Raw genomic sequence first — 9866 nt, 5'->3', positions numbered from 1 at the left:
CCCTTGTGAGGCGCTGGCACGCCGCAGCCACGCTTGGCAGGCCGTGAGGCATGCGAACACGGCTGTGGGGTGGTCCTCCGCAGCGCCCCACTTGTGAGGGCCAGAGGCGCTCCGTTGTGGCGATCTGATTGAGCCCTGGTATGTCGACGCAGACGCGCAGCCCACCATCCTCGCCTGGATGTGGGGCCGCGACTCGTGGATGACGACAACCTCTCATGATCCTTGCCTCCCGCAGCTCGTGAATGGCCCCGCTGACGAACTCTTGCTGGTCTGGTCTTCCTCACCTGGCTCCTTCCCGAGGGAAGCGCGCTTCGAAGCACGCCTCCACATGATGCCCAAACGCCTCCCTCGTGACCCTGACTAGGTCGGTGGCCCTCCAGGTGAGAGCCCCCGAGCCCTGCCTGAGGAGGGCGCCGGGCGCGCTTTCCTATGCGATGGAAGGAGGGTCCTCCTGAGCAGACACGGGCCCTGAGGGGCCTGCCTCCTGAGGGGCTGAGCCTGGCGACATCTTCTTCTTCTTGGGAGCGGTCTCGGGAAGCCTCCTACTTCCGCGTTCTGGGTCTTCAAGTGACGCGGCCTGAAAGGCTCGCTCCAGGGAACACACTGCATCTCTCTCTTCACAGGGCACCGTGATGACGCTGCCACTCCCGGGCATCTTGAGGACGTTGTAGCCGTGGTGAGCCACGGCCATGAACTTGGCCAGCGCTGGGTACCCGAGGATGGCGTTGTACGACAGGCGGATGTCGGCGACGTCGAAGTCGATGAGCTCGGTGCGGTAGTTGCTGCGGGCCCCGAAGGTGACAGGGAGTCGGACCTGCCCGATCGGGACTATGGAACCGTCGGTGACCCCGGAAAAAGGCTTGGTCGGCTGAAGCTGGTCGTAGGGCACTTGGAGGTTGTTGAAGGTCTCCACGGACAGGACGCTGAGCCGTGCCCCTCCGTCGATGAGGGTCTTGGTGACCAACATGTTGCTGATGACTGGGGAGCAGAGCATCGGGAGGACTCCGGCCGTGGCCGAGCACTTGAGCTGATCTGCTGAGCTGAACGTGATGGCGCACGCCGACCACCTGAGGGGGCGCGTTGCTTCGAGCTTGGGGAGAACTGCATTCACCTCACGGGCGAACTGCTTGAAGATGCGTTGGGAGGCTGGGGCTTGAGCTCCGCCCAGGATGCAAGCGATTGCGCGTGGCTCCTGGAAGCCCCCAGCCCCCTCGTCCTGATGGCGGTCTTCGTTCCTTCTTGGTGGAGGCGACAGAGGAGGCAGGCCTGCGTCGCCATGAGGGCGATCCTCACGAGGCTGATCCCTCCAGTCCCCCTCGCGAGGCAGGTCTCGCCAGCGGTCCTCGTGAGGTTGGTCGCGCCACCCCTGGCGCGGGCCGCGGTCTTCCCAGCGCCCTGGGTTTCTTCCTCCTCCTCGGTCGTAGCCCCGGTCAGCACGGTCAGGGCGACGGTCGATCCTTCCTTCTCGCACGGCGCGGAGTTCTTGACATTCGTTGGTGTTGTGGGACTGGAGGTCGTGGTACACGCAGTACCGGCTGCCCCTGGAGGAGTCGGGCAGATCTCTGCCGCGCTTGGTGTCTGGTTCGGCTGCGAGCACGGCAGCCCCCTTGCGCTTCACGTCCTTGGCCTTGGGCTTCTTCTCCTCCGGGTCTGCAGTAGGCAGCTCGAGGAGGGAGAGGCACCCCTCCTCAGCCCTGGCGCATCTGTTCGCCAAGTTGAACAGCTCCAGGGAGGTGCATAGGTTTTCATGCATCGCCAGCTCCTCCTTCATCTTGACGTCGCGCACGCCATCGGAGAAGGCCGAGATGATGGCCTCCTCGGACACCTTGGGGATCTTGAGGCGCGCGCTGTTGAAGCGCTAGATGTACTTCTGCAGGGTCTCTCCAGGTTGTTGCTTGATGCGGCGCATGTCGCTCACGGCGGGCGGCCGGTCGCGAGTACCTTGAAAGTTGGCGACAAAGCGGGTGCGTATCTGGTCCCAGGAGGAGATCGTTCCTGGAGCCAGATTCAGGAGCCAGGTGCGAGCTCCTTCCTTCAGCGCCATGGGGAACCAGTTCGCCATGACCTTCTCGTCCCCTCCGGCAGCCTCGATGCCCAGCTCATAGAGCTGAAGGAACTCTGCGGGATCAGTCGTGCCGTCGTAGCGCGGAGACAGGTCTGGCTTGAACTTGCCGGGCCACGCGACGCTGTGCAGCTCGGGGGTGTAGGCAAGGCAGCCCACGGTGGCCACGAAAGGCCTTGGTTGGTGAAGAGCTCGGTCTTGAGGATCCCCACGCGCTGCAGCTAGGAGCAGAGCGGGGTCTTGGCGTGCTGGAGCGGGAGCAGGGAACGCCCGGGCAGCCCCTTGCGGGCGAGGGATTTCTTGGCAGCTTCGTTCTTGCTGCGCTGGCACCTGGCGGAGCGGGTTCCGCCCAGGGGCCATGCACCTTGGAGCCATGGGGTCTTCTTGGGGAGGAGGCTGCTGGCTCGCCCCCGGAGCTTCGTTGCCCACGCGGGGCGGAGTGCGGCGCAGCGGAGCGGACGGCGTAGGAGAGCCCCCTGCGGCGCGGACGAGCTCGGCGACGTGGTCGAGCCACTCCTCGTAGACGTCGTCGATAGAGCGGTAGCGCAGGAGCTCGTTTGCCGCGATGAGCGCAGCTCGAGCCTCCAAGGGTGCGCGGAGCGCGCGGGACGAAGAGCCGGCTGGCGCGAGCGATGGCGAAGCGGTGCGGCCGTCCTGCCGCACGGACGGGTGCTGAGACGATGCTTGCTGCTCGCCCCCCGCTGGGCCGGTGGCGGCGTTGGCGGCGGGCGACGGGGAACGACGAGGACGCCCACCGACGGGGGCGGTCTGGGCGACGCGAGAAGCGATGGCGGCCCGGCGCTCGGCGCGGGCCCGACGAGCGTCAGACATGGTTGCGGCGGTCGGAGGAGAGCAAAGTGGTGGAAGACAAATTCCGGCGCACCCCTACCTGGCGTGCCAAATGTCGGATTTCGGGTTCCGGCAGACCCTTAAGGTTCGAACACTGGGGTGCGCGTGGAGATTACGCCCTCAACTTCTCCGTCTCACAAGGAACTAACCTACTGAAAGAAACATGCAAGAGACACAAGATTTATACTGGTTCGGGCCACCATTGTGGTGTAATACCCTACTCCAGTGTGTGGTTGGTGGATTGCCTTTTGGGGCTGGTAAGGATGAACAATACAAAGGAAGAACAGCCTCGCGAGGGTCTGTTCTTGGCTGGGTGATGAACTGCTAGGGGGAATTCCTCCACCTTTCTCTCTCTCTCTCGCTTCTCTCTATCCCGTCTGTCCCTTTGTCCTCTCCTTTTTTCCTCCCCTTGCTATGTGGGTGACTAGTCCTATCTATAGAGGCCCTGGTCCTCTCCCCAAATATTGAGCGAGAAGGGATCCAACAATGGCGGGCTAATTTTGAAGGGGGACAACTAGTACATCTATCCTGACAAAAGCAGTCTTCGCCTGCCAAAGGCTCTGGTCGTGACCCCGTGCTGGGCTCCATGGTGACCTCCGTCTCGTAGTCCTCCTGGTCTTGGTCTCGTTGCACCGAACTGACGACCTTTGTCTGATGCCTCGGTACTCCGCGGCTGCGCTTGTCCCCTTTGCACCGAAGAGGAAAGGAGGACGCTGCGCGCGCTGGCACCCGCCTGGTACCTTGAGTCGTCATGGCTCACGTCATGGGCACCTCACGAGGTACCTCGCATCGATGTCTCCGCCTCCTCACGAGCCAACCTGATGAGGCTTCGCCTGAGGATGTGCCGTGTCGTCCGCCTCGCGAGGCTTGGCCCCTCGTGAGGGTCTTGAGTCTTGTGCTGATGAAGATGAGCCGTGCTGGACCCCCACTTGAGCCACGCTGCAAGCCACAGGCAGGCAAATCTGGTGACCCCTGTTTCCAGAACGCCGACAAAAGATTTTTGCGCAAAACTCTGAGACGATAGTCGTGCTAATTGGGATGGCGGCGGCCACCCGTGACAGGAACCCAACAGATAAGCGTGCCGTGCCGGCCACATTAACGGTTGGACTATGCCATCTAAATATACGACGCCCGTGTGTACGGTCAAAAAGAAAGAATTGATCTCATTTTGGCAGTTTGCAACAAGTGCATTGCACACAGCTGAGGGAGTAGAGGGAACCCCAACTTGCAACGAGGCACGTCCAAACCCAAATAAATATGGGCTTGTCAGTTGATAAAGACCGGAGGCAGGAAAAACAAGTGCATGCTTGGTCGCGGCCGTTGTCCCGGAGCACGCTTCTGGGCGTCGGGTTCCCGGTGTCTCGCTTGGACGCATCGCATGCAGACACGCTCGACTTTAATCCCCACCTGCTCGTGTCTCCGTCACCAAGCCTACTCTTTGGAGCGTTCCCGCGTGCGGACACCACCTCGGCGGTGGTCTGTTTCCGAACCCAACAAAACGCCATCCATCCAGGGGCGAACCTAGCTATATGGCGTGGTTTGGCGAACGCCATACCTAAGCTGCCGTGCAAATACGTATATATACTACTATACTAGTGTATTAGCCTGGCGTATTTTTCAGGTAGTAGGGCGTGCGCGTGCCTCCTATTGGGCTTGGTTACTGCCGATTGAATGACGGGCCGTGCCCATGGGCTGAAGGACACAGACGCACGACTGCTAGGCAGACTACGACTCTACGAGACGAGAATACGAGTCGTTCGTTGCTACTTTCTCGCAAGACGGAGGCGGCGCGGCGGCGCTTTAGAGGCTAGGGCACGGCCGCACGGACGCATGGCAGCGGGCAACCGGCAATCAATCACCGGACACCGTGGGCACGAAGGCGGCGACAGGCAAGACGGCGACAGGCTCCGAGATCAGCAAGGCGGCGGCCGCGACTCGTCGAGTCCGCAGGGTTTGCAGATGACACCGCCGAAGAAGAGGATTAAGTATGTAATGAAAGGTATAATTTAGTTGTACTTCTTCGGTTCTTCCCCTTGATCGCATCATTTCAATTGTGTCATGTATGTACTCAGGTTACTTGCTTGAACATTTATTTAATTATTCTACTGGTATTGCTCCAACATCCAATTAGTTTCTCTTGTGTTCTCTTATACAGATTTAAAGAGTATTTTTGCCAAAGCCAGTGGCACTAGCACCTCGAGCCCAGCTCCAACTTTGGAAGTAGTCGCTGAACGACAAGAAGAGCCTGCGCATCAAGAGAATGTGCGGATTGAAGTTTCAGCATCTGTTCAAGAGGAAGAGAATGAAGGCGAAAATTATATTGAGAATGAACCAATAGCTAGAGACGGGGGAGAGGGCAAGTTCATTGAGGAGTTGCATCCTGACCACATCCAGCCTGATCCCGGGCTTCGTATTCCAATTAATAATTTTCATCCCAACATTAGAGATGAAGTTAGATTGGCTTATGTGGCAAAGGGTCCAACTCGACCGGTCGGTCATACGTACGAACGTGATCATTTTGACAGGGCCTTTTGTGAAGCATGGTATGAAAAAAATCCTTGGTTGGAATATAGCGTGGAAAAGAATGCAGTCTATTGCTTTTATTGTTTTCTTTTCAGACAAGATCCGGTGGATGAAAAATTTGGTCATACTACCTTCACCAAAGATGGCTACAGTACTTGGAAGAATGCATACAAGGCATTTCCTCTTCATGTTGGTGGCCCCAGGAGTATCCACAATCAATCAAGGACAGCATATGAAGATTTTAAAAATCAAAGCTCAAGTCTGAAGCGTAAGGTTACAGTCTATAACAAAGAATCATTAATCAAGTACGAGACCCGTTTGGAAACATCTTTGGGGATTGTAAGTTTTCTTGCATTGCAAGGTGAACCATTTCGTGGACACAATGAATCTGCCCTTTCCTTAAATAAAGGTAATTTTCTAGAGATGCTTGATTGGTACAAAGCAAGAAAGGAGGAAGTGAGAATTGCGTTTGATGAGCTATGCCCAGGAAATGCACAAATGATTTCTTCAAAAATTCAAAAAGCACTTGCCAAAAGTTGTGCAGATGGGGTCCGAAGAGCAATAAAACAAGAGATGGGGGATAATCTTTTTTCGGTTCTTATTGATGAATCTCGTGATATATCAGTAAAAGAACAAATGGCCTTGGTTGTGAGGTAACCCATTGGTTACTTTATTATGTGTTCCGTCTTTTGCCTGGTAATCACCTTTTTTCTAATTAACTAATTGTATTATTTCTTCTATGCCTTACAGGTATATGAGCAAGGGAGAAGTTATTGAAAGATTTTTGGGTATCAAGCATGTCAAGGAGACAACAGCAGAAGCACTAAAGAAAGCATTGGTTGAGGTTCTTGGTAAGAATGGGCTGCTTATTGCAAATTTACGAGGGCAAGGGTATGATGGAGCATCTAATATGAGGGGAGAATTCAATAGTGTTCAAAAACTTGTCCGAGATGAAAACCCATATGCTTTCTATATGCATTGTTTCGCCCACCGATTGCAGCTAGTAGTTGTTGCTGTCTCAAGATGCTGTTCTTCCATTGAGGATTTCTTTGAATATGTGGCCTTGATTGTGAACGCCGCTGGTTCGTCTTGCAAGAGGAAGGATATATTGCTTGATAAGCAACGCATAAATCTGTTGGCTAAGTTAGAGAGTGGAGAAATTTTCTCAGGAAGAGGGAAAAACCAAGAAACATCATTGGCTAGACCAGGAGATACAAGATGGGGCTCTCATTATAAAACACTAGTTCGTATAGAATCGATGTGGGATGCAGTTATACAAGTGTTAGCTATTGTGCATGAGGATGAGCGTAATCCATCTAGGGCAGGAGGTTTGGTGCAGATAATGGAGTCTTTTAGCTTTGTGTTCATCATGAAGTTGATGTTGCAAATCCTTCGCATTACAAATCAGTTGTCACTTCTCCTCCAACGGAAGGATCAGAATATTGTTCAAGCCATGTCTTTGGTTACAGATGTGAGGTCTTCCTTGGCCAACTTGAGGAACCATGGTTGGGAACCACTCTTTGAAGATGTCAAGATCTTTTGTAATGTTAATGATATTCCGGTTCCAAATATGGATGAAGTTGTACCGAGATTCGGCCGATCAAGAAAAGGAGGGAGAAATAATGTTACTCAAGAACATTTTTTTCGTGTTGATACCTTCTATGCAGCGATAGATGCTATCACCACAGAGCTGGATCATCGCTTTAATGACATGGCTTCAGAACTGCTATGTGGATTTGCTTGTCTTGACCCAAGAGACTCATTTTCCAAGTTTGATTTGGACAAAGTGTCTAAGCTTACAGACATCTATGATGCAGATTTCTCCAGTGATGACCGTAAGCGTATGAAAACCGAGCTCCAGTTGTTCATCAACCACATGAAAAGACATGATGACTTTAGAGTTTGTTATGATCTTGCAAGCCTAGCCAAGAAAATGTTTGAACTTGAAAGAAATATTATGTTCCCTCTGGTTTATCGCCTTATTGAGTTGGGGTTGCTTCTACCGGTGGCAACGGCATCGGTTGAAAGGGCCTTCTCAGCAATGAAGATCATCAAGACTGATTTGCGCAGCAAGATGTCCGATGGTTGGCTTGATGACTTAATGGTGTGCTACATCGAGAGAGAGATATTTAAAGGACTTGATCTTGCTGAAATTAAGAAAGAATTTCAACGTGAAGGTAGAAGAATGCCATTGCCACGTTCTATTTAATGAGAGTAAATCTTCATTATGGGTATGTATTCTTTCTAACTATCTTCACTTGCATAATGTTGTTTCTATCATTATATCCTACTAGTTACTAATTCATGATTTATCTCTGGTGTTTATGTTTTATAGGTCATTTTTATGCCGGTCTAGGTAATATAAATGGTTTTTTTGGCACTCAATCATCCATGTAATCTTCATCAGCTGAGGTATTTAGAGTGCCAATAGTTAAGTTTTGATTTCGGTTTTATTTGTTGAACACCAAGTAATATTTATTGAGTATTCTAGTGAGCACTTCCATAGTTGAATTATACATGGTTTTTTTGTTCATACACTCCGCCACACCTAGAAATTATTCCTGCGTTCGCCACTGCATCCATCCACACGCTTCGTGACAAGGGGAGGGAGGGAAGAAAAGCAGGGGCGAGCGTGGTGTGGGCTGGACTTTTGAGGCCTTGTATGGACATCTCCTGGCCGATATGCGCAGGGCGCCATGGCAACTGCGGACACTAGTAGAAAAGGGGGCAATGGTACAGGCCGGGTCAGTCCATTAGTCCCGTTTAGTCCAGAACCGAGACCAATGAGGACATTGGACCCAGTTCGTGAGCCCATGATGCCGGCCGGACCACGTTGGCCATTGGTCCCGGTTGGTGGGATGAACAGGGACCAATGGGCCTCGCGCCTGGCCCACTATCATTGGTCCCGGTTGGTGGCTTGAACCAGGCAAAGCAAAAAAAATAACACAATAAGTAGCGATCTGGTGGATTGAACTTGTGCCGCGACTACAACGTCCGAGCACGGCTAGCCACCACGCCAACTAGGTACTGGTCATTAATTACATGACAAACTATTTAAGAGCAGAGTTATATCGTTTACTGCTTTCTCACAAAAAAGGGATATCATTTACTGTAGCGCTTTGATTCTTGAATTATTTCAAAACATTTTTGGAAAATGTGTTTTTCAATGTAAACAAAAAATTTAAAGATCACATATTCAAAAAAACGTTCGCGTATTAAAATAAAAAGCACAAATACGAAAAAGTTAATGTATTCAAAAAAGTTCACAAATACAAAAAGTCATTAAAAATTAAAATGTACACTAATTTGGGAAACAGTTCATGAATTTGAAAAGGAGTTCATCATTTTTTAAAAATGTTCATGAACTTTTTTGGGAAAAAATATCGGTGGTTGAATTTGAAAAAGAAATCATGAAAAAAGTTCATAAAAAATGAAAAAGTTCATCGAGTTACAAAAAGTTCATCGATTTTGAAAAAGTTCATCAAATTTGAAAAACAGTTCATCAACTTCGAAAAAAGTTCATCGAGTTACAAAAAAGTTCATCGACTTTGAAAAAAGTTCATCAAATTTGAAAAATAGTTCATCAACTTCGAAAAAAGTGCATCAAGTTTGAAAAAAGTTCATCAAATTTTAAAAAAGTTCATCAAAAATGAAAAAGTTCATTGAGTTACAAAAAAGTTCATCGATTTTGAAAAAAATTCATCAAATTTGAAAAAAGTTCATCGACTTTGAAAAAAGTTCATCAAATTTGAAAAATAGTTCATCAACTTCGAAAAAAGTGCATCAAGTTTGAAAAAAAGTTCATCAAATTTGAAAAAAGTTCACTAAATTTGAAAAAAGTTCATCAAATATTATAAAATACGTTCATGCATTTTTTAATACAAAATAAAATAAAATGTTCATCACTTTTGAAAAATAGTTCATGAATTTGTAAAAATATTCACGCATTTAGTGAAAATAAAAAAGAACCAAGCAAAAGCTCTTTCGAGAAAAAATAAAAAAGAAGAAGAATACGAAGAGAACAAATGAAGGAAAAAGCAGTTACCGAACACATGTGGTAGAGGTGGCGAGTTGGTTGACATTAGCGTACGATAAACCTAGCGCCATGGTTTGAATCATGCTATCGCTTAGTTTTTGCGTTTTAACACAAAAAAACTAAAGTAGAACAGGCCGGCCCAGCGAGGCGGAGGGGTGTGCGCCCGCTTGCGAAACTTGAAGAAACGGCCGCAGCGGGTGTCGTTTAGGATTTGCTCCCTTTTACTCCCGGTTCATGCCACCAATTGGGATCTATAAGGTGCCTATATATACCCTCTCGCGTAAGAGCAGAGCACACTGTTCTGTTTTTTTATCCGAGCCACACTACTTAATCTTTCTCCTCTCCAAGCTCGACCTCTAAACTCCATTTTCCTCAATATTTGTCTAGGTTTAGCGA

Source organism: Triticum aestivum, chromosome 3A, assembly GCF_018294505.1.
Source record: "Triticum aestivum cultivar Chinese Spring chromosome 3A, IWGSC CS RefSeq v2.1, whole genome shotgun sequence".
In the NCBI taxonomy this organism is placed as follows: domain Eukaryota; kingdom Viridiplantae; phylum Streptophyta; class Magnoliopsida; order Poales; family Poaceae; genus Triticum; species Triticum aestivum.
Note: the sequence above shows the minus strand (reverse complement) of the source record.